This window comes from Mauremys mutica, chromosome 16 (genome assembly GCF_020497125.1).
Source record: "Mauremys mutica isolate MM-2020 ecotype Southern chromosome 16, ASM2049712v1, whole genome shotgun sequence".
NCBI classification, from domain to species: domain Eukaryota; kingdom Metazoa; phylum Chordata; order Testudines; family Geoemydidae; genus Mauremys; species Mauremys mutica.
This window is the reverse complement of record NC_059087.1, coordinates 13,883,267-13,908,061: the sequence shown is the minus strand read 5'-3', so window position 1 is coordinate 13,908,061 and position 24,795 is coordinate 13,883,267. Positions and strand designations below refer to the sequence as shown.

The 24,795-nt window shown below is 45.4% G+C and overlaps 1 long non-coding RNA gene across 4 annotated transcripts in view; it reads right to left on the bottom strand.

The window, feature by feature from the left end:
* The window catches only part of LOC123350796, a 47,013-nt gene that overhangs the window by 16,122 nt on the left and 6,096 nt on the right, over positions 1 to 24,795 (bottom strand). For 2 of the 4 annotated variants that reach the window (XR_006573829.1, XR_006573831.1), the window contains exons 2-3: positions 15,774 to 15,820; positions 3,814 to 3,974 (exon numbers count right to left, since the gene is read on the bottom strand). This is a non-coding gene — a long non-coding RNA (uncharacterized LOC123350796). The remainder of the gene's footprint in view (positions 1 to 3,813; positions 3,975 to 15,773; positions 15,821 to 24,795) is intronic. The other 2 variants (XR_006573830.1, XR_006573832.1) reach the window with 1 other exon arrangement.

Here is a 24,795-nt window from a genome sequence, read left to right as displayed (position 1 = left end):
TGACAGAGCCTGTTAAAATCTATTAAGAGTGAAAATGTTCTAATAAAAGGCGACAAGAGTTTAGGAAATTTAATTAAAATTTAGATTAAAACTAATCAGAACATGATATGTGACATATGCAGGCAAGCAATATCTTGAGAGACACCAGAGCAGTTCCCAGCTTTCAGACTCCAATAAGCAGCTGCTTATACTGTGAGGCAGCTAACTGTACTCGCAGCCCCTCAGGAATTTACTGTGCGATCGCTGGAAGACAGAATCCAGTGACATAAGTATGGCTGCCCCAAACCCATAGGATGCCAATAGCATGCCAAGGATACCATGAGTTGGCGGCAAGCACTGAAGGCACTTCAGCAGCTAGGCCTTGGCGGCGCCAGCCCTGGTGAGTCCCGCTAACCACTCAGACACACGGCTGCGGGAAAAGGTATTTTACCAGGGCAGTCAGGAAAGGGAAAGGTCAGGTGGTAGGTACCCTTGGTAGAGAAGCCTAAATGGTTACAGTTCAAAATGCCTGGTCCACGGTTGCTGGGGCTTCGTGCCAGTTCCTGGCTGCCACCCGGCTCCCATAAAGGCATGAATGGTTCCTGACCAGAAAATGGCCACTACTACAACCCACCCATTCAGCTAACAGGACTCGCTTGTAATGGGAAGGCTGGTGTCGGGAGGAATCCGAGGGCACATTAACATTGCTTGTGCAATATGGATGCTTGTGCGCACTTGGTGATGGTTATGCCATTTTCCCACATCGGCCAGAAGTTGGCTTGAGGTTTGCACTGTACAGTCTAGATGTGCTCCTGAAAAACACATGCATCATGGCATTTAAAGGGGCTTAAATTTGTGTAACCAATAACCATACCTAACCACGCATAATTACAATATATTTGCATGTGGAAGGATTAGAATTTTAATCAGTAAATGTCAATAAACGTCGATATCCTTGTACACAAACTGATAAAAAATATTTCCATCTATAATAATCAAAATTTATCAAACCAAATCAAAAAATGCTGCTTGAGGTTTTATTAGAGTTTGATTTAAGGGTATTTTCTTTGTATATTTTGACATGTGATGATGACCATTTGTGCGTTAGCAGTTACAGCGCTTTGACTTTTTGAATCACATCTACTGTCATTAAATAATTAGTGATTGACCTCCCCGCCATAAAATTTCCCACAGGTGTGAAAATTTCAGTTGATAAAAATAAAAAAAACATAATTTTGTACAACTGTGAAAACTGAAATAAAAAATAGAAAAAATGCTTTAAAACATTGATACTAAACCTCAAAATTATCAAAAAATAAACATTGAATTCTGCCAACCCTAAATACATTCCTCTTTCCAAACTACATTTGCATGGCTAGATGACAAACACTGTGTTGTCTTCGACACTGAGAATATCAGACAAATGCAGATATAGGGAAAGGTAACTGCATCCCCAGTGCTTTGTATAATGGTACTAACACATTCCTGTCTCTACTGGAAATACCTCACCCGATGCATCCTAGGACTGCATTCGCCTTAGTCACAGCTGCATCACATTGGTGGCTCATAGTCATCCTGTGCTCAACCAATACACTTGGGACTTTTTCCTCCCTTATAGCAAAAATTCTTGTTGTTAGTCCCTAAATGCATGTCCTTGCACTATTAAATTTCATCCCGTTTTTATTACTCCAGTTTACAAGGTCATCCAGATCTTCGTGTATGATATTCTGGTCCTCCTCCATATTGGCAATACCTCCCAACTTTGTGTAATCTGCCAAGTTTATTGGTGCACTCCCACTTTTTGTGCCAAGGGCTGTAATAAAAATGTTAAATAAGATTGGTCCCAAGACTGAACCCTGGGCCAGAAAGTCTCTGCATGAACAGATGCGTTTTCAGGATTTGACACAGTCACACTTTACTATCTGGTAACTTTTGTCCTTTAAAATGGGAAGTCTCTCTCTTTCTTCTTCTGACATTGCCCTATGTGATTTGATGACAGGCAGATAGCATTAAAAATACCCTTGCAGGTAAATTTTAGGTGGGTAGATTCCATCTTTGGCACAGTAATCCATTACTACTAGTAATAAAGCACCATATATTTGCCCCCAGTATCCACTGCAGCTGCCAAGGGAGGGGGAAATAGCAGGAAAGCCTCTACACTGGTTCTGTTGCATTGCACTGGGGAGATCTCCCCTGGGCCAGTTACCAATGGCTTTAGGGTCACCTTATGCCAACAGAATGGCGCAAAACCGTCACACCCCATTGGAGGATCTGTCCCTTTATCTCTAAAGACTGTTTTTCGGCTCCAAATAGGCTGCAGAAATACAAGCAGCTTTGGATTCCAAACAGCTATTTCCTCAATTAGCTAAGCAGCTTTGTGGAGAATAGAAAAGGGAATGACATGAAATACTTTGATCAGACTTTTCATTTACTAATGGAAGGGAAGAGAACCGGATGGCCAGAGACCCATTCAGTATTATACAGACAGCTGGCTGCTTAGATGTTGTCGATATTGAAGTGGGAGGGAAGTATTAGAAACATATTTTGTGCGTGTGTAAGTGAGGCTGAGGGCAGAGGGATAATATTCATATTCATAGTACAGTGCGAATGTCCCTGTTCATCTCCTCCTCCAACAGGGGCTGCCAGCTCTTAGTCACAGAATGTATCACTGAATTGCACTGGAGAGGAGAGTTACCAAGTGATTTGTACTATAGGAAGTCAGTGATAAAATCCCTCTTCTAACATTTCTCTTGGTACCTTGCACAAATTGTTACTTTCTAAATGGTTATTACCACGCAAGCAGTTACCCTCGAATTATCACTGAATAAGGTACAATAAAACTTGGACGTTATGGCTCCGAAAATTCAGTTGGTTATTCAGAGGGTACGGTGGCCGTTTGGGCCACTTCGGGACAGAAACTAGGGGGTCAAAATGTAACTCTAAGGTATTTCATTGCCCCCCCAAACTGCAAGACTTAGGCACGTGTGGAATTTCCCCCACCTGCCCAGCCCCATTGGCCTAGCTGGAGCTGACCCCCACCCCCAAATATAGATGTCAAACTATGCCTCTGCATGTGTAACCCCCACACCTCCCGGGTGTGCTGTTCTGTCCCATCAAGTGGCACCAAGACGACTTAGAGAGAGAGAGAGTTAAATGAGTCTGTGCTACAGCATTAGCTAACAGCCAGTTGGCTTTTGGCTCCCACAGTAGAGGCTCACTCACTAAGCTCCAGAGGTCCTAGGTTTAGGGTGACCAGACAGCAAGTGTGAAAAATCAGGACGGGGTGGGGGGTAATAGGAGCCTATATAAGAAAAAGACCCAAAAATCAGGGCTGTCTTGTAAAACTGGGACATCTGGTCACCCTACCCAGGTTCGATCCCACCCACCAACAACCAGGGTCTGTCAGCGTTACACGTGTCTCAGGAAATGCCTCAATTATCAGTCACATTTTACAGATGGGGAACTGACGCAAAGCAGGAAGTCAGAGGCACGGCGAGGAACTGAAGATAAGTTTCCCAAGTCTCAGGTACGTTCCTTAACCGCTGGACCATCAGTCCTCTCTTACCTGCCGCTTTCTTCTACCTGAAGTAATCCACCATTTTAAAGTCATTTGCTCTGTTTTCCAAAATATTGTCACTTCATTTAGGCTTAGTTCAATTTGGACAGTGTCTCTCCACAGAGATGTAAAGGGGAGCGAGAATACCCCATGCATCTCTATGTGATAGGGTTGGAGGTATTCCTGGAGGTTTCATCACATGACAAAATCTTTAATCTTTCATTCCTAGAGACTCCAGGACAATCCTGGGGGGTTGGCAACCCGACTATGTGATTTACCTGGACGTTGGGTTCACTGCACAGGGTGCTGTACACCCACTTACCCCACCTTAGAGCAGGTGGCAGGGGGATCCTTTGCTGAACCTTTTGTCGAATCTGGTTTACTGTCATCAGGCGTTAGGTCCCAAAGGAAAGTGGGAGAGACTGCAGAGTTTTCTGGCCTGCACATTAATGAAACAACAAAAAAATGGGACACACATATCATCAGTGTGCGGTATGCCAGCCAGCCATGCATGGGAACAGCTGCAGTTGCTTGCATGGGAAAATCTTAAATTCGCTGTGTCCTATTCCTCATGTGCCACAGTTGTCCAAAGTATAGCTAGAAAACTAGGTTGCAGATGGCATCCAGGAGGATGTAATGGCTCCCCTCATGATGTTCTATAGACATGTTCCTACCTGCATCCATTTGTAAGATATGATGGAAAGTCAATTTTCTTCAGTCTGAAAGCTGGGCCTTTTGGTCATTTCCATGTCTTGGTGTGAGTAACATGAAGTCAGTGTCCGATGGTTTTATGAGCCATAGCAGCAGAATTACAGTTTTCAGGCTATGCCAGCCTAATTTCATGGGGTCTGGGATGATATGCCCTCCAGGGGGTTACTCCAGCCAATGTCCTGGACTTCTAATGTTTGCTTCCTGACCTTTGCATTAGCTCATTGTACATGTATCCATCCACCCACCTAGAATCTTCTCATCTGAGACAGTTAATGTGCCTCAGTTACTTCACCTAACCAAGGAGAATATTTTTCCACCTGACCCGAGGTTTATGTAAAGATAATAGCATCTGTATTTGTGGTAAGTGAGCAAAAATTGCACCTTTCTGATTCATTTTGATAGATCCTACAAGTTCATGCTGTATGACGCAACTGTAGCAAATTGTTGCATTGTTTCGGGATTACGATCAATTCCTTGTCAATGTTCAGCAATCGTGTTTCTAGAACTAACACACCTGATTTCTTTTTCTTTTTGCCTTGTGACTCACTGAAATAAAACTTGCACACACAAAATTGCCCCTTCTCAGAACTCCACTAGGGTTATTAACATCATGTGGCGGGCAGGGTGTTTGAAATCCCCATTTTCAGTCTCTGAATATCATTCCTAGCTATTATGCATATTATGGTGGTTCCACTAGATCTCAGCCAAGACTGGGACTCCTTTGTGCTAGGCACTCTACATGTGTTAGTTAGAGGGTACGTCTATACTGCAAAAACACAACACCACGGCAGTGAAGCTCAGAGCCCAACTCAACAGACTGGTGCTCAGGCTACGGGGCTCAAAATAGCAGTGTAGATATTCCCACGGGGGCTGGAGCCTGGGTCTGAAACCCAGGGATGGGGGTGGGTCGCAGAGCCTTGGCTCCCTCCCGAACAGGAACGTCTATACTGCTATTTTTAGCTCCATAGCACAAGCCCAAGTCAGTTGACCTAGGCTTTAAGACCCTTTGCCGTGAGGCGTTTTTCTGCAGTGTAGACGTACCCAGAATGTCCTAAAAAGCAGGCAATCTAAACAGAGAAGCCTGACAAAGAGTGAGAGAAAAGAAGTATTCTCTTCAATCTAGGAAGGAAAGGTCGGACACAGGCAAACGGCTGGAAGTTGAAGCTAGCCAAACTCAGATCGGAAATAAGGGACACATTCTGAACGGTGAAGGTAATTAACCATTGGAACAGTTTACCAAGGATGGTGGTGGATTCTCCATCACTGACACTTTTTAAATCAAGATAGGATGGTTTTCTAAAAGACCTGCTGTAGGAATTATGTTGGGGAAGTTCTCTGGCCTGTGTTAACAGGAGATCAGACTAGATGATCATAATGGTTCCTTCTGGCCTTGGAATCTATTGAGTTTGGTGGTGCTTTAAACTCAGGCTAACTGGCTGTACAGCGGGTACAAGTTAGAGGCTATAAGTAGAAGGCCCTGCACCTAGCAAGCAACTGGGCAGTACATTTACATTCATGAAAACAGGATCTCAAGCAGGCTTGGTTGAAAATGCTTCAATGGCCATTTGGGGTGAAATCTAGTCCCATAGACCTGTGGTTCTCAAAGCCTGTCCACCACTTGTTCAGGGAAAGCACCTGGTGGGCCGGGCCGGTTTGTTTACCTGCCGTGTCCGCAGGTTTGGCCGATTGCGGCTCCCACTGGCCATGATTCACTGCTTCAGGCCAATAGGGGCTGCAGGAAGCGGCGCAGGCCAAGGGATGTGCTGGCCGCCCTGAACAAGCAGCGGACCAGCTTTGAGAACCACTGCCATAGCCAGAAGGTTAGCCTCTTACATTTAGTCTCTAGTGTCATGATTTCAGTTTAGGTGTAACCCTGTTGATTCCATTATCCTCTCTCACTTTCTCTTGAATCCCAAATCTTTGATAATAAATTTATTGTTGTTTTCACTATAAATATATCTCAGTGCTGTGTTATACAAGGTACTGATCCTGAGCTGAATCATTCAGACACTGTTTCTTTGGGGACAGCAGACCTGGTATTTCTGTGAATGTTCAGTGGATAAGGGGCTCGGGCACAGGGGTGCTTATGGGAGGGCTAGCAGAGCCCAGAGAAGAGTGTTTGGGTGGCTGACAGGCCAGTGGTGGGGAGCTGACACCCAGTTAAACAAAAGCAGCAAGCCTCTCACTGGAGGCCAGGAGTGACAATGTGAAATTCAGTCTGCAGTGAAGATGTCCCCAAAGTCAGCCAGGCTGACAGTGGCACAGCCAGGACTCCGGAGTCCCATTCTAGTCTTTTAACTACAAGCTCCTCCTTCTCTGAAGGCTCCTCATTTATCCCATGTTATTACTTCTGTGTGGCTCCTCTTCACCCCATGGCTCTGGTGAGAGGATTTCATACAAAGTACAGAGGGATTATGGCTGGAGCTGTGCCCTTAATCGCACAGTAAACCGTCGGTAGAGCCAATATAAGCAACTTTTTAAAGGATAACGCCAAGAACATTTTAAAATTATTTTTACTCTCATTTGTTTACAGCCCCCAAAATTAAATCTTTCCCATACAGTTTTTCCCTCCCCTGAGACTAGCCAGGCATTGGTTCCCCTCCACTCCACCCCACTGGGTGTGTTTTTAAAAACGCGAAACTAACACGGAGCTCTTTCTGCTCGTTTTTAATTGTCTGCATCATTATCATCAACAGCGCTGTTAGCGTAACTCTAGGGTAAAGGGTTCATTATTAATTAACTTGTGCCCCTGTGCTGGCTCTGCAGAAAACAAAACATCGTAGATCCTACACAAGCAGTAATTGTATTTTCTAAACCAACTCACAATAACAGACTATAGACAGATGGGGCTTTGATTCTGATCTCACACCATTTTTATGCTGCTGGAACTCCATGGGGCCTGATTCTCCACTGCCTTGCATCTCACGTGCTCACTAACACTGACACAAATAGAGTGGAGAATGTTATCATACTGCTTTAGAAGGGTTTTATACCTTGCAAGGTTTTATACCTGACTACACCAGGAGGCAGTGGAGAACCAGACCCACTGACATCAGTGGAATTTCTCCTAACTTACACTAGTGTATGTGAGAAGAGAGGGAGGCCCTTAAAACTGGAGGACATTTAGGAACTCTGAGCAACCCCTGAATTCTGTATTGTCAAAGGTCTGGTTGAGCAACCCTCTCTTGGCCAGGCATCAGACTGCTGTGAGGGGATCCAGATGCTGGATCTCGAGTGTTTTAAGCCTCAGGAGTCTGAATGAGCCCAGGCACTGTCCTTGTTTTGGGGTCCCTAGGCACACGCTTGAGGTGCAGGTCATCAATCTAGCCCCCCTTCTGAGAGATTAGATCCCTTGGTCCTCTGCCCAACCCCTGGACCCAGCACTGACTCCTCACACTCTCCCCGTAGTTTAAACACACCCTGTCCCAGAACTCCACTGGAAAGGGCACATGATAAGTGTAGCACATAACACACAGAAACACTTTACACTGGATTCTAATGCACCGTTGTTCTTTACTTAAGCACAAAAAATATCCAGAGAGCACAGATCACACAGAACACAGCAAATGTTCTGAATGGAAGGCCCCTCCCTCTAGCTCACCCTTCCCTCAGGAGTCCTTAGGGGATCACATCTGTGTTCAGGTAGGCAGAGATCCCCTCTGTGTCATCAGGCTCCTGCCACAGCTTCCCTCATCTTGAGCTGGTGAAAATGGCCAAAGGCCCCAAATAGACCTTTATAACCTTCCAGCCCCTCTGTCAGGTGACTGCCTGATCAGCCTCAACAGCCGATCACAGACCAGGTAACTTCATTGCCTGGCAACCCCTCTCTTGACAGACCAGTTCTGAGTGGGAGCCTGCCTATTGTTGCGGATGTTTGTATTTGAATACAGGGCCATCCCAAGTCAAGGACCCTCTTATCACCAGCCCTGCATCGCTGTGCCTTGGTATTTCAGTCCAACATAGAGGCAAGCAAAGGCAACTCACCTGCACATTCAAAATAGAGCTCAGGGTCTAAGAAAGACACATACAGTGAGTTCACAAGCTCACACAGATTTCATAAGCTGTGTAGAGAGATTCCCCAAATTGTCACACATACTAATCATTGTGGATGAGTGGGCGTTTTTTCTAATGGTGGGCACAACCATAATTTTCATTTGAAAAAAGACACCAGCTCTCTGCTGGGCTCAATGCATTTCCAGGAACAAAGTGCCCTCAAACACAGCACAGTGCGCACTGCAAATCAGGACACATGAAAAGTCAGAGAACTTTCCCACCATTCACAGTTTTTCAGACAGCAGAGTCTGTATGTGCATTGCACAGAGCTTAAAAAAATCCTATTTGGTCAAAACACTCTCCCTGGGAAGGTTCAGTAGAGCAGGACAGATGATGAGTGCAAGCTGCAGAAAACCCTAGCTACCCTTTCCACATGGTAATCCAGACAAATCCGCTTAATTGCCGCTTATCTCATCCCCAGCCCTTGGCTCTGCCAAGAGGAGATGGCTCTTAGTGAGTGTGGTCTATGTGACTAACAGAGCCTGACTGCAGGGGTTAAAGAGACAGCAAATACACACACTGGGGGAATTCCTGATCCCATTGGAGGCAGTGACAAAACTCCCATTGTCATCAATGGGACCAGGATTTCACTTACTCTGTTTATTGACAGTTTACTCTCACCACACTGAATCAACATAGCACAGGCTACTGCCTGACCTCAGCTACAGTGAGAGGGGGGGGGTCTTTAAAAACCAAACACTTCGTCATCACCCAATCTATAGTGAAATTGCCCACTGTACTTGCAGTATTTTCCAGTATAAGACCGTGCAATGCTGAAAACCCCACCACCGCCCTTCCTCCCATACTGCCCCTCACACACACCTCACTGTCCTCATTCAAAACTCTCCTTTGCTCTGATGCCTACCTAGAACTTGAGAATTAGGCCACTGGTGTGCTGAGCCCACTTCCGATCATGCTGACCAATCCGGTCCCCTTGTTTCCTGCCTCTCTCTTTGTCTCTTGCTTTATACCTAGAGTGTAAACCCTTTGGGGCAGGGACTGCCTTTTGGGATGTGTTTGTACAGCTCCTGGCACAGCGAGAGCTTGGTCTCTGACTAATGCGCCGAGGTGCTCTGGTACTAATAAATACTTTGGATGATACCGGTTTGAGTCATACAATCTGGAGCACTGTGTGGACTATGAGGCCGTCCCGTGCAACAGAGAGGATGCTGTCATGTTTTGGCACCATGCAATACTTGTGTTTGGATACATAATAAACCTGTAGGCACTAGCTACATCTAAGGGTATGTTTACACTGCACTCGGGACAGGTGATTGCAGCATGTGCAGACATACCCTAGCTAGCTCTGATCAAGCTACCTCGCTACAAATAGCAGTGTAGCTGTGGCAGATAGGCTAAGCACCCAAGTACATCCCAATGGTCTCGAATGCGATGGGATCGCACTTAGCCAACTGGCCCGTGTGGCCACCTATGCCACAGTGCTAAACTGCTATTTTTAGCAAGCTAGCTCGGGTGTGCTTATATGTGCTGCAATCATTCCTCCTGATTGCAGACATCCCCTTAGAATGGTGCTTAGCTGAGAGATTCCAGCAGGAGAAACTTTATCTGGTGAGATCTTCCACATCGAATGCAGCTGGCCTCACATTTAACAATAAGTATTTTTCCAAGAGCTTGCTGCTTATCCAAAACTTGTAACACAACTTGCAATAGGCCATTCAGTGAGTCCCCGCAATGGTACAGATATTGGTGGGTGAGAGACTCCTAAGATGGAGAGAGAAGGCTTAACCAGAAATTCATATATTGCTGTGGCAAAAACAGGGATGCAAGAATGTGAGGGGGTGAAATTTGTTGTTGATGTAAATGGGCACAACACCTACATTTACTGTGTCTCACCCTTAACAAGGACCTGGGCCAGTTACTTCCATATTGGTGATACCTTGTCAAACATATTGTCTGTCTATAGATAGTGGTCCTTTCCATATGTGATGGGTGGGAGTCTGAGTGCTCTCTAGCCAGAGAATTCCAGAAGAACCTACAGCTGTGGGATGTCGGTTCTGATGAGCACCCAGATAACAGGAATAACAGAGAGCCACTCTTGCCCCAAGGGATTCCTAGCATGCCTGAGAAGAGGACAAAGAGACACAGCGGTGCCTGGAAGAAGCAGCAGACAGAAAAGCAGTTTGGCTGGAAATTTTGGGCACAGCATATTGCTGCAGGCAGCCTTGAAGTGACGTGCTCAGATACTTTGATGGTGAGGGCCATCTAAGTACACCGAACGATAGTTTGGATTAGATTAGCTAAGGCTGCATGTGTGTAAATGTTGCTTCTGCTTTTGTTAATCCATCTCTGTTCCATGTCACTGGAACTGTGTTCAGTAGCAGGATCTACTGGCCTGGGACAACTTTCTAGGCAGCTGAAAGGACGTGATCCATTAAATCTGCCTCTTGGTGGCCTATCAACCTTGTCGGTGATCTGAGTCTGCATTCGCCAACTCAGTGAATAAGTCATCACAATGGCATAACGTGACCTGGTGGTCGTAAGCAGGGATAGTAAATATCTGCGAGCCTGCAATTTGCTAGCCATCACATTTACGTGGATGGCTTGGCAGTTCTCAAATTACAGTGCAAGCAGGAGCTGAAGGTTTTACAGGAGAAATTATTATTGTCAGTGTTTTATGGAGAAAATAACCCTGAAGAATGTATTTTGAGGTAGTAGTTTAGACAGGACCATGATAACATCATAAACCATAAGAGGAAAACTTGAGCCATTTATAAATGTCAGGGGAAAATATGAGTGAATTACTACTGTCTATCCCTGCCTGGTTATTTGTTGTCCGAAAGGATTGTGTGTGTGTGTAAATATAGGTTTTAATTCTTTTTAGTAGCATTCTACATGTGAAAAATGTCTGATAGGTGCAATATTAAAGAAGAACGATATTCAACGAATGTGTACAAAATACCAATGGGCGAATGCAGCTATTTAACAAAATTGCTGTACAGCTTAACACTGCTTGCACGAGAGAGTAGGAGGGGAAAGTCCAGACTTCCTTAGGCTATGGCTGCACTATGAGCAAGGGGTGTAATTCCCCCGCTTGCTACACATACTTGCGATAGCTTGACGAGCGCTAGCACGGGCATACAAAGCAGTTTAGCCGTGGTAGCACCGGCAGTGGCAGCATGGCTTGGCGGAGGTTACTCTAAATGACACTGGCTAATAATGACCCCACGGGCCAATACAGTAGCCAGGGACTGGAGGGGGAAAAGGAAGCCCTGGCCACCACCTCTTTCCTCAGCCTATACCCCCTAGTTTAGCAGCAAGGAGTGGCGTGTGGGCACCCTCTCTCCGCTGATACCCCTGGGCATAGGGCCACTCAGCATGAGTGAGGTGGGGACAAAGTAACCATGCTGCATTGCAAGGGAGAAGTTGGGCCTTTTAGTTTGTTTTCAGGAAGATTGCAATGGCACAGTATGTAATGTTTATATCTGAGCACTTAAATAGCAAAGCCTGTCACCTGCTGTGTAATGTAGGCTTTCATTTCTTCCAGGTGAACACCAAAACCGACTGAGTTCTGACCATCCTGTGCAAGTACTTAGGACTTCGTCATCTTCGTCATTTGTTTTAGCCACACTCTGAAGATATTCCAAATTCGTTAGGAAGAGAGACGCCTAAAGAAGGCCATGGACAGGACTGTCGGCATCACATCAAACCTTATGCACGTAACAACGATACCTAACTTTTATATAGCATTGTTCACCAGTAGATCTCAAAGCGCCTTACAATGGAGGTCAAATATCATCCCCATTTTACAGATGAAGCAAAAGGAGGCAGCCAGGATTTTTCAAACTAGCAAATAGGGCTTGATCAAAAGCCTATCTGAAGTTAACGAAAAGAATCCCATGGACTGTTTGGATCAGGTTCTTAGCAAACTGGGTGACAATGAAAAACCATTATCTTGGATAATCTTTCCACTCTGCCCCTTTAAGTTTTGTTCTCTACTATGTCTAGCAACTGAAGGCAGGATGGTTTTACAAAGTTACAAAAATGTAGCACCAGTTCCGAGTACAGGATTTCCCCCCATAAAATGAAAAATGACTGGTGTGAGTTTGCTTACGATTGAGTGGCTTTGGGTAGCTGTATGGAGCCTTCTTCTAAGTGTTTCTTTCATACTCGGCTCGTATGATTGCTGCATTTGTCTAATACATCAGTCCCCAGTAGGAAAGAGCCCAAGAGGAACTCACTCCATGATGCTCACCGATGGGTGACTGTGCTGCAATGTGTGCTGTTGCAGATTTAAACCTCCGAGCTTCCAACTTGGCTCAGATTAAAATGAAGTGCAGCGGGGACCCCATTCAAACTGGTACCAAAGGTTAAACACCAGGAAATGAAAAGATACCTTTCTTTGAGCAAGCACAGCTAGGAAATGCCCATACGACTATGTATCCCCAGTATAATGGAGTAGCAGCCTGCACTGTGCCTATCCATACACATTAAGCCCCCTTGGGAATAGAATCCACTCATACAGAGAAGTTAGCATTACAAACAAGTCTTGTTTTCTTTCCTTTGTTTCACAGACAACATGGGTTGCTCACCTAGATACCCTCCTGCATCAATGCATTTTTCAACTTGGCCTCCCTTGAACTTCAACATTACCCTCTTTTGTCTCTGTATTGTACACGTCCAACTTTGTTTCTGTGCCGCTAAATAATTCAAGCTTGTGTTGTCGAGAGCCAAACCTTGTGAGCTGTTAAACAAAACTACAGCCCCAAAAGCGCCGATCAGCGTGGAGAAGCGAAGTCAGCAGGGAGCTCTGCAGCAAGGAAGCACAGCAGGCAACCCAAGTCCTCACCGAGGGCAAGCTCAGCGTATTGATTTTGTTTGACGCTGATATTGCGGAAGGCCTTCTCGGAGCTTTTTTAAAAAATGGGCTTTGTATTTGGTTTGAGAGGCTTATTGATAAAAATATATCACTCTGATTTGGCAAAGTGTTTTTAAAATATTTGTATGGGCCTCTGTACACCCGCACACGCACACATACCACAAAACACACAGGCGTGTGATAAGTTGCTTTTGTCATCCCTCTCGCCCGCTAAGCCACCTCCTCCAGGATTTTGAATTATTGCAATAACATTCTTTATTAATTTATAACAACTAATAATTATTACAATTACATCATAATAGTGTCCCAGTTAGGATCGAGGCCCCTTTGTGCCAGGCGCTGTACGAACATGTAAAGCAAATGTGAACAGTAGACTAGTTCTAACATTCCAAACTGTTTTGAACAGCCTCCATTTATTTTAATAAAAAAAAAAATCCAGCTGCCATAGGAATGTTTCCTTCTTGCCTGAAATGAGGACTTTTCTCCTCTGCAAACAATTACAAGTATCTAAGTACAAAGGGGGAGGAGTATTCAGTCCTGCTTCAGTGACAGGTTTATGTTCTGACTCTCCAGGGCTAGAAATGGGCAATTCTCTCTCTTTGAAGATTGTTCGCTTACATTCCCTGAATAGGGTGCACATTTCCCAAAGGAGAACCTGTTCCTTTAAAAACCTGATGGAAACAGTTCTACAAAATCCCAGTTGCACGAGGTTGAGCAGCTAAACCCAAGGGATCAGGTTCTCAGCTGGTGTGAACTGGCAGAGACCTACTGAGCTCAGTAGCACTGCGATGATTCAGACCAGCTGAGGGTCTCGTCCATGAAGCCTGCTCTGCAAATACAGTGCGCTCCCTGCGTAGAGCCCAAACTTACCCACTCCCTTTGCTAGCACAGGAAACAAAAATGGGAAAATAAAGTTCAGCCCAAACCTTCTCCTGGGGGCTGGCTGCTCCCAGAGTTCCTCCAACAAGGCTGCACATTACAGATGCTTTGTAGTACGGTAGTACCCAGAGGCACCAAGGGAGCTCAGGGGCCCTTATACAAAGTACACATGCACCAGGCCAGATTGTGAGTGCCGTAGTGACACTGATGAGTAGTTAGTCACACTTCAATTCGTGCTTCTCAATCTGGGCAAGAACTTTGCCATCTAGCCCACGGGAAGAGGCAGCCTCAGCCCAAATTGCTTACACAAGCGGATCAGGGAAAACAGCCAAAGGCAATGCTATTATCCCCATTTTAAAGATGGAAAACAGAGGCAGTGTCACATAAGCTATCTATGCTGTCCTCCGTCACTCAGCCTGCAACTTACATCCTCCTTCCCCAGCAAGCTCCTGCCTCCCAGATATCCAGGATAACAAGCCACCAGGCGCTGAGGTCACCAGCACCCTTTTAATCCTTTCTAGCAGGAGTAACACCTACTAACAGGCTGAGGTGTTTCAGGCTAACACGGCCAGCCTGCGGCCAGGACCAAGCAGAGACCTTTTGCCTCATCTCAGCGCTAGCTTGACGGTTACACTTGTACACCTAGTAATAAAGATAAAGCCGAGTTTTAGAAAATGATGCCCGAAGGATAGTCGGGCCTGTCGCTACAATCATTCGCTCCGACACACAATGCTATGTGGGAAATGCTACCGATCAGTCCAGTCAAAACTACACTGCAGAGCCACAGACATTAATGAGCTCCCTGCCAGGACAGGATTGTTCGGCATACGTGGCTGCTAACAAAAAGGCCCTGGTTTGCGAAAGAAGAAATTAATCCAGATCTAAAATATACGTAGGCAAGTTTCTTAGTGGGATGTCTAACAGAATCTCGCTCTGTTATAGAGCTGAAATTCTCTTTCTACATTCTCACTGAGAAACATCAACCAGTTTGGAGGTGGCTGAATGGAAGTGCAAGTGCCTCACTTATGAAAAGACAAGCCAAGTCATTTAATGCTTGATTGAACTGGTGTGACACAGCCTGGCTGTTAATGGCTAGCTTCATCGTGTGGCGGCCTGGATATAAGATAGAGGGCAGCAAGGCACTAGGTGGGAGGCATGGATCTGAGGAGGCTCCATCGCAGGGGAAGTGCAGAATTTGGAGCATGGCACACCCCACCCACCTAGGCTGTAGTGGGTGAACTCCTGGCCCCACTCAAGTTGGCCAAAGACTCCGACGGGGTCAGGATTTCACCCTTAAGGAATAACATTGATGTGATACAGTAGCTCTTATATAGCACCTTTTATCCAATGCACCCAGATCACTTTATAAACATTAATTAGGCCTCACATCACCCACCTTGGAGCTGTCAGGTAAGCTGGAAGAAATCTGGTCTTGTGGCTAAGACACTAGACTAAAATTTAGAAGTTCTGAATTCAGTTCCCAGCTCTGTATGACCTGGGGCGAATCACAAACTCTCTGCATCTCAGTTCCCCATAGGCACTACAAGAATGATAATCTTCCTCTGTCTGTCTTATCTATTCAGGATGTAAGCACTTCAGGCAGGGTCTGTCCACTACTATGTGTATGTACAGCACCTAGCACAAAGGGGCCCTGATCTTAACTGGAATCTCTAGGCACTACAGTGATACAAATAAATATTAATAGTGGTAAGTATGTGGCAAAGATGCCATGAGGAGGTAATGACAAATATGACTTACCCTGTCACAGAAATCTCACAACTAGGTTTCTTGGTTTGATGGCCAATCTGAAAAAAATTCATTGAGAGTCAACCCACCATGGAGTTTTTGGATTTTGTCACCGAAACAATGACAACAAAAATTTTGTTTTGGGTCAAACAAACCATTTTGTTCAACCCAAGTGAATTTTTTTTGTTTTATTTTTTCCACTTTGTTTTGAGTTTGGATGTTTTTTGTCTTTGTTTTGTTTTGTTTGTTAGCTAAATTCTGAAACAAAATGTCATTTCAAAACAAAAAGGTGAAAAGTTTCATTTAAAAAATGTTAGAAGAAAACACATCAACTGTTTCTAAAAAATATTTTCCCCAAATTATTCCCCAAATTTACCACTAGCTTCGGTCAACCCAATAGGGTTTGTTAGCAAATAAACTATTAGTGTCAAAAATTTCACTTGGTTCTCATCACAAATGCAGGATCCTGCAATTTGTATCCATCTCAGTTTGTTAGATGATGTATACCATAAAATATTTACTGATTTAATATTCCCAGACTGATCCCTTTCAAACTAGCAAAGAAGCAGCTTAGCTAGTATATGAGGGACTGGCGATATTATATGTAAATACGGGATTACTGATTGTAAACAGAAAAAAGTGGAGATTTATGCCTGTAAGAAAATTGATTAGCTTCTCCGTTCTAAAGTCGTAGGTGGAGGGCGAGATCCACAGGGAGTATAATTCGGCATTAATGCTGATTTCTGTGTAGCTATGCTGATTTGCATCAGCTGGGGATCTGATTGGAAGTCTTTTGGAATAAGTAATAGAGTGGGACCCTGCTGTAGTGACTTTCTTTCAGTGTTTCCATGGAGCAAAAGGTCTTTTCTTGTGAACTGTCAGTGAAGAGCACAAGTTATTTTAACGACTACGTCACTTCCAATGAAGCCTTTGCCATCTGTTCTACCCTCTAATTACAAATGCAAAACACAACATAATTCACAATCCAATCAGATAAAGAAAGAAAGAGAATGAGCAATTAAAATGCACATCCTGCTAGGCAAACCAACCTTTCCTGGCCCGCTATCATGTAAGCTATAGTGATACTTGTGCTGCATTGGCCTGTGTTGGTTCCCTGGAAGACATCCTGATAAAGGAGCTGAGCACCAGGCCAGGAGACAGTACCTTGCAAGTTCTGTTTTCAATTGACTGTGTAGTGTTGGAAACATTAGCCCTCTCTGCCTCAGTTTCCCCAGATGTACAATGCAACTAATATCACCTTCCCCTGTGAGGCATACTTGTTTAATGTTGGTGGAGCACAGTCATGGCAAAAAGCCCTAAGCAACGTCTTGGTGTCTGTAGGAGGCAGTGGCTGCACACTCATGCCATTGTGCAAATTATGTGGCACTGGAAGGGGAATGGATGTGCCAGTGGGGACTAACCATAACCTGTCATGGCAATGCCATCTCCGGTACAAAGAAGCAAGGAGTGAAAGAAGGCTCTGCACAAGAGGAGAGCCGAAAGGCTTTCTAAAGGACAACCAACTGGATCTGCACGCTTTCTTGTTTACCATCCCCCAGTCACCTGGTAGCCGGCAAGGTCAGCGCTGAAGACGATTTCAGCCAGCTGTTGGCTGTTAAAAGGTACTTTGTACCTCTCCCTCCAGCAAACATCCAAAGAATTCAAAAAACAAAGGAGATGCTCGTCCCATGGCACCAGCATGTTCAAGTTCATGTGATGGTTGATGTGGCAGGATCTTGAGAGCTTTCCTTGGTCCACATTTCAAGCATGACATTGAAACCATCTATACCAGTGGTTCTTAACCTTTACTGCAGCCTGCACCCCTTTGGGTCTCAAAATATGTTCTCGCACCCCTGAGCAAAATTCATTAAAGTAGGTCAGTTCTTTAAACCTAGATATATTTTTTGTTTGTATATTACAGTAATCGTTAAAAAATGTATAATGTTAATAAATACATAGGTTTGATGAAACAAGGTAGTTGTACTTATAGGCCTGTGCTTAGTTTGTGTTTTCGATGATTTACCTTCTAAAAAAAATCTGGCATGTCTCACACCCCCAGAAAGAGCATCTTGCACCCCAGGTTAAGAAACACTGATCTATACCCAGGATTCAGGCACTGATTACCTGGGGAAATAATGTTGTAAACAAGGCAGTGCCACCTGTTACCCTCCATTTCCACCACCCCCCGCTCCCTGCCACCCCTTGCTTTAATTTGCAGGAGGAATGCATCACAGACAAAAGGAGACCTCAGGATCGAGGGAGAAAAATAATATTTTCTCCTTTTGCAAGAGGAAACAGCAGCATCAATCGAATGCAGCACTAGTGTGAGGAACAATCTAACCTACCGGGAGAGTCCAGGGGTGGGGGGGGGCATGTGATCTAGTGGCTAAGACAAGGAACTAGGAATCAAGCCTCCTGCAGTCAAACACATGGTCTCCAGCTCTAACTACTAGATTGCACAGACCCCACCTCTGTTACTCCTAGCACTAGCCATTGGGAGCTGCTGGGTGGCCAGCATTTTTGAAAATAGGGCCACTTATTTAAGTGTCTAAATATGGACTTAGGAGCCTAATTTTAGACACCCACTTCTGAAACCCCGTTTTCCAATGGACTAGACAACAGAAAACCCTCAGCCAGAGAGATTTCCCACTCTGCGATGATGGTGGGCATATGCCTTGCTACAATGATGCCTAAGAATCCTTGGAATGCAGCTGTCACTAGACAGACCCATCACCTGTTATCTCAAGTGGAACATTTCACCATATTGAATTTAGAAATTATAAAAACTGAACAGTCTGTTATAAAATGTTATCAATTTGAAGGAACTTTTTTTTTAAATCAGACTAGCTGAACGATAGTAAAATTATGAATACTATGCAGGATCTTACATAAAACTATTCTGTGGATCAACACATTTTATCACCATAATTCAGTGCAGTACAGAACCCTCACGGCTGCACTATCATCTTACTACAGTTAAGACAAATTTACCATAGTTTTAACTTAATTTGTAGTTTTATTGTGCAGTTATTTTAATTTTACTCTAATAACTCTACCACAAGCAGTGATTAAAGAGAAGCAAGATAGTGTCTAGATACTACAGTGATGGATATATTAGAAACACCTAAAATAGACCAGATAGGAGGCTTATATATTTTCTTCTGATACAGTAGCAACCCTTCATTGCCAGCTGGGAGAATGCATTCAGTCAGATAGGAGTTGATTTAGTTGGGGATTGGTCCTGCTTTGAGCAGGCGGTTGGACCAGATGACCCCCCTGAGGTCTCTTCCAACCCTGACATTCTATGATTCTATGAGTGAAAAGGGGGTTATTAATCCTGGTTGGCTGGGATAAACATTTAGTGAGGTGCTCCCCGTTCTCACCTTATTCTTTCTCTCCAGGAGTATTTCTAATGCACCCATTATCATACATTCATGGATTTTTAAGGTTAAAAGATTGCAAGTCCAGAAGGGACCATTATATCTTCTAGTCTTACCCCCTGTATAACACAGGCCAATGTCTCCACACTGGCTAATCTATCGCCCTGCTTCTGTAGGTAAAGATGTGTACGGATTCAGCTAGCAGCCCAAATTACCTGAGTCACTGTCCCAACACCATGATTCTACCCACTGACCACAGAGTCCAGGAGGGACCCTTCATTCTCAACCAGCGACCGGCAGTAGGATTATATTAATTAGTAGATCATAGCCCGGGCTGTTGCATGGGTGTCGTTCTCAAAGTCATGTGTGTAAAAAAAGCCCCAAATGGCTGAGAACTTAAAAACTGGATGGTAATAGACTGCGAATCCCAGACCTGCTTGTAGTCTAAACAAAAGAGCTCTGGGACTCCCTGTAGCTGTTTCCATTGCTTCACACTGACTCAACAGGTATTCTAGGCTTCAGAGTGATATTTGTGGGTGGTTGTGTTGTGCTGGGGGAGTGTGTGGATTTGCGCAGGTGATGAAGGAGGCGTCTGTGCTGTGGTGAGGGTGTGTGTGTGTGTTTGGGGTAATTGTGTTTGCTGGTTCTCTTGTTGTGCAAATGGTGGTGTTGATTTTTATCAGAGGGGTTGTGCTGGGAGATTTGTGCATTGGCAGTTGGGCAAAGTAATCCCCCATCCGTGCAGTCTCCCTCATACGACCAATGAAATGGTTGCATGCAAATTAACAGTAGAGTAAGGCTGGTGATTGGTTGAGCTACCTCTGATATCACAGTGGTCCAGGACTCTTGGCCTGGCACAGATACAGGCCTTAGTGTAGCTGCAGATCGCCCGGATGTAATTCGTAAAGTCAAAATGGCTGGAAATGTAACATTTGGAAGGTTACAGACCACAGAACCCAACATGATTCAACCTGGCAATATTCTGAACCACCACCTCAGCCATGCTTGTAGCTGCTTCCATCACTTCACACTCACGGTACAGACGTTTTAGGATCCAAAGTGACACACAGACGGACATCCCTGGAGTCTTATTTAGATTCCGACTTACTGAGTGGGGATGCTCCTGTGAATTTAGAGTTTACAACTGCTGGATTGACATCGCTGGAGACTCAATGTCAGAGTTCAAGGCCAGAAGGGACCTCCACATCATCCAGTCTGAACTCCTGTATGTCAGAGGCCACTAATATCATCAGGATTAAACAAAGACTGTGACTGGCTAGCCAACTACAGAACCAGTTTCTCCTCCTTGGTTTTCACACCTCAACTGCTAGAACAGGATCTCATCCTCCCTGATTGAACTAACCTCATTATCTCTAGCTTGCTTCTTGCTTGCATATATATACCTGCCCCTGGAAATTTCCACTACTTGCATCCGACGAAGTGGGTATTCACCCACGAAAGCTCATGCTGCAAAACGTCTGTTAGTCTATAAGGGTGCCACAGGATTCTTTGCTGCTAATATCATCCAGCCACCTCCAAGCTCAACAGTCAGAATTAGACCAAAGTATTACAACCCTCAGGAACTTAAAGTATGATGTGCCACCGACAAAGAAGAGGCAGCCGCCCCTGCAATGTCAGATGATGTACCTGTTTATCCAGAGTAGATTCAACATGGACAAAGGCAAGATTGTCCAAGATGTACAAGATTTCCAATACCTCCCTATGAGCTGGAGGGAGCAGCTATCGGAATGAAAGTGCCTAATGCCCAATCAATCTTTCATCTCTTTGCCAATGCACCAGTGACTCAGCTACTTATATTGATTTTTCTACACCATGATCTCTCGGGCCTGATCCTTGGTGTATTCTCTCTGGTGACCCCTGTAAGCTTTGCCATGCTCTAAAGTTATCTGAAATGAAATTGTTTCTTGGGTTAAGGATACAGCTGAGGACAAACATGTTCATTTGGGGTTAAATTTTTTTGCACTGTTGCTTTTTTATTCAGACATTGCTGGATAAATGTTTTGCAAAGTCCATTTCCACAGTAGGGAAAGCACTTAAGCACATGTCTAGCATCAAGCATGTGATGATGATGATGTTCGTCCATCGTTTTCGAAGAAGACCTTGACATCTAGCAGGTTGTGAGCTGTCCACAGTGCGTCCGCAGGTGGCTGATAAGGCCAATACGGGCACGAAATGTTCTGCCACATGTCGGGCAGACATGTGTGGGCACCACTGTTACTACATTTACAGCTCTGGCTTTACGGAGTGCTCGCTTCTCTTGAGCAATAGTTATCCTTCTGGCTTCAGATGTCTGGCAGCCTTGATGGATCAGCGTACGCCATGTCGATCGGTCTTGTGCCAGAGTTTCCCAGGAGGTGATGTCAATATCCAGGGACTTAAGAGAGGCTTTCAGCGTGTCTTTATATCGCTTCTTTTGTCCCCCGTGCGATCGCTTTCCTTGAGACAGCTCACCATAAAAGAGCTGTTTGGGGATGCGGTGGTCTGGCATCCTTACAACATGGCCTGCCCAGCGTGTCTGGGCTTTCATAAGCAGAGTATAAATTGATGGCAGGCCTGCTCTGGCTTGATGTGAAGGCTTAATTTAGAGATGATAAGTCTATGATCAGTCCAACAGTCAGCACTCGGCGTGGCCTTAGTCACCCTTACATCCTGTCTGTCTTTCCTCCGCACGATGACATAATCAATGAGATGCCAGTGCTTGGAACGTGGGTGCATGCAGGACGTCTTTTTGCGAGTGGGCAGGCGGAAGATGGTATTGGTGATGATCAGATCATGAGCCACACATGTCTTCAATAGTAGTAGGCCATTGCTGTTGCATTTGCCGATTCCATTTTTTCCAATGACGCCATCCCAGGCAGAGTGATCGGATCCTACTCTCGCGTTAAAATCGCCAAGTAGAATCAGCCTGTCGGTGCGCTTCACGGATGAAAGTAGGGCATCGAGATCTTCATAAAACTTGTCCTTTACTTCATCCGGATTTGTCATTGTGGGTGCGTAAGCGCTGATTAGTATAACTCGCTTTCCTCTCGGTAGTGGAAGATGCAGTGTCATGAGTCGATCGTTCACAGCCCTTGGGAAGACTGGCAAGTTTGCGGACAAGATGATTCTTAACCGCAAAAGCCAACTCCAGATTCACGACGTTCGTCACTGCTACGTCCACACCAGAAGAATGTGTAACCACCTCCTGTTTCTGTGAGCTGACCTTCGTTGGCTAGACGAGTTTCACACAGGGCCGCAATATCGATGTTAAATCTTGCGAGCTCTCTGGCGACCAGAGCTGTTCTTCTTTCTGGTCGATCTGCTGAGGGGTTGTCTAGAAGCGTGCGTACATTCCATGTACCAATAATGAGTGGTGTCACCTTGCGTTTTGTTGCTTGAAATTTTGTTATTCGACCGCATAAGATGGGATCCCCTCCAGCCGCGGTTAAGCTGGCCAGGGTTCTATGAAGCAAACAATGTTTAGGGCACCTTTTCTAGCCCCTTCCTCTTACTACGGAGGTGAGCAGTGCAGTCCTAAAGAGGGCTGCTCAGTCACTCAGGTAGACGCCGAATCCAGCTGTTGCTTCGGTCAGCAGGAAGACGACCATTAGACCTGAGCCGCCTGTGTGCAGGTCCACGGCTACAGCTCCCAGTGTATCCACACCTGCTGCTTCGTCGCTCGCCCATCGCCACAGGACTTTAAAGTTTATGGGAATTGGAGGGATGTCAAGACTTGCGTGTGAATTGGATTAAAGTGAGGGAGAGGTGCGCATAGTCAGCCTCACTCTCTCTTCCCAGATTCCATCTTGCTCCAATGGCAGGACAAAAGTCGAGACGGTTGGAGATGGGCTGGGCGCAGTGGTTGACCAGGGCGTCTTTCGCGTCTTGCCGTGCTCTTAGCGTACCACGTCGCTTGCAGAAACCGCCTTCATGACCGTTGGTCTTATTCCAAAAGGTCTCATCCGCTCAATCCGCTGGAGTCTGTCTTCACATGCTCGGGATAGACAAGGCCCCATCTCACCGAAGGTCTATGCCCGACGGCTACCCTCAACCTGGTTTGGCCAGCCTGTCGAAGCTGTTGCCCGGGGCGTGGCCGCTGCGCATGCTACAGCTACAGGGAGCCACAGGTGAGAGCTGAGTGACAGGTGGGGACCGAAGGTGGACGAGCTGCCCTGGAGGGACACGACATGCCCCTACACCAGAGGTGCTACCCCTCCCTGAACACCCCATACACCCCATCAAGCATGTAGTTACACCCTCTTAACCCCAGTGAGACTCCTGCACATGCTTAAGTGCTGCTCTGAATCAGGGCCAAAGTGAGGCATCTTTGGGACCAGCTTTAAGCCTAGTGAGGTAGAAAATCACATTTGTGATACCTGGGGAAGTGCCAGCACTCAAGGGGGCTTGGTCATTTTATTTTGTGCATGGCCTCCCAGAAACGCAGCAGCAGCAAAAGTCAAATAACGACCTCAAATGGGCTTTGTAATTGAAATCTGCTACACAAAGCTCAGCTAGAACAGAAGAGCCCATGCTGCATGACAAGCTGCTGCTTCGCAGCCCATAAACGCAATGCTGGTGCTGCGGGAGGGCAGCTGTTTGCAGAAAAGCCTGCACCATCAGTTAAAAGCATTTTATTCTCATTGCATGCTGACACCGTGAGCTACAGCAGTAGCCAAAGAGCAGGGGGATGTTACTGGTCGTCTGCGATTTTCTTAATTCCACCTCCCCAGGCTGCAGTAGGGATGTCTGATTCAGCTGGCTGGAAGAAATGCCTGCCTGCAATCCTGAAGGTAAATATTTTAATAGGATACAACTGCCTCATGGTAGGTCAGTTTCTTAGGCGCATCAACTTTGAACCTGTCCCTTTAACTACCACTCTCTTTGCTGATTTGTCCTCTGGCTATGTAGCCCTCTCATGTGGTAACACTTCCTCCATTTGTAAGATTCATTATTTAACCTATTAAAGGTTCTGGTTCTGGGAATTCTATAGCACCAAGAAAGCATTAGGGGGCTGAGGCCTCATTTGAATCCATTTGCAAATGACTTCAAAAAATAAAGTCCAGGATCCAAGGTCACTGTGAGACGACGACTATTTATCAGCGCCCACTCCAGGCCCATTCTCTCAACAGACGTGCGTGGTCTGGCTGTTTAACCTTCAAACTGAAACGAACGGTTATTTCGGAGAAGCAGTAAATCAAATATCACTGACATCATTCCTTAGTAAGCAAGTGCTTCCGCACAATTGTATTGCGTTGGCCATATTGATGGGTAACAACACTGCCTCTGTCCTCACCTTTTTAACGATTTACTCCGAGAACCCAACACAACATAATCCTTTCTCACAAGTACCACCTTGCTGTTCTTCACGCCTTCCTTGTGATGGACTGGCCTCAGGGCGGCCAGCTTGATGCTTAGTCTTTACTGACCTCTAGTGGCAGTAACTGCTAATTAATCCATCTAAAAAGCCTCATTCTGTCATGCAGGACAAACATGCTGCTGTGAGCAACTTCTCCTGCTCACCAGCTCCTCTTTGAGACCGACCACGTCCGGTGGCAGAAGGCAGCTGGAGATGGATTGGACGGCAGATTGAGATGGGTACAGTCCGACCGGCTTTGGTTCAGTGCCATGATCTGTTTCTGCCCAGCAGGACTTGC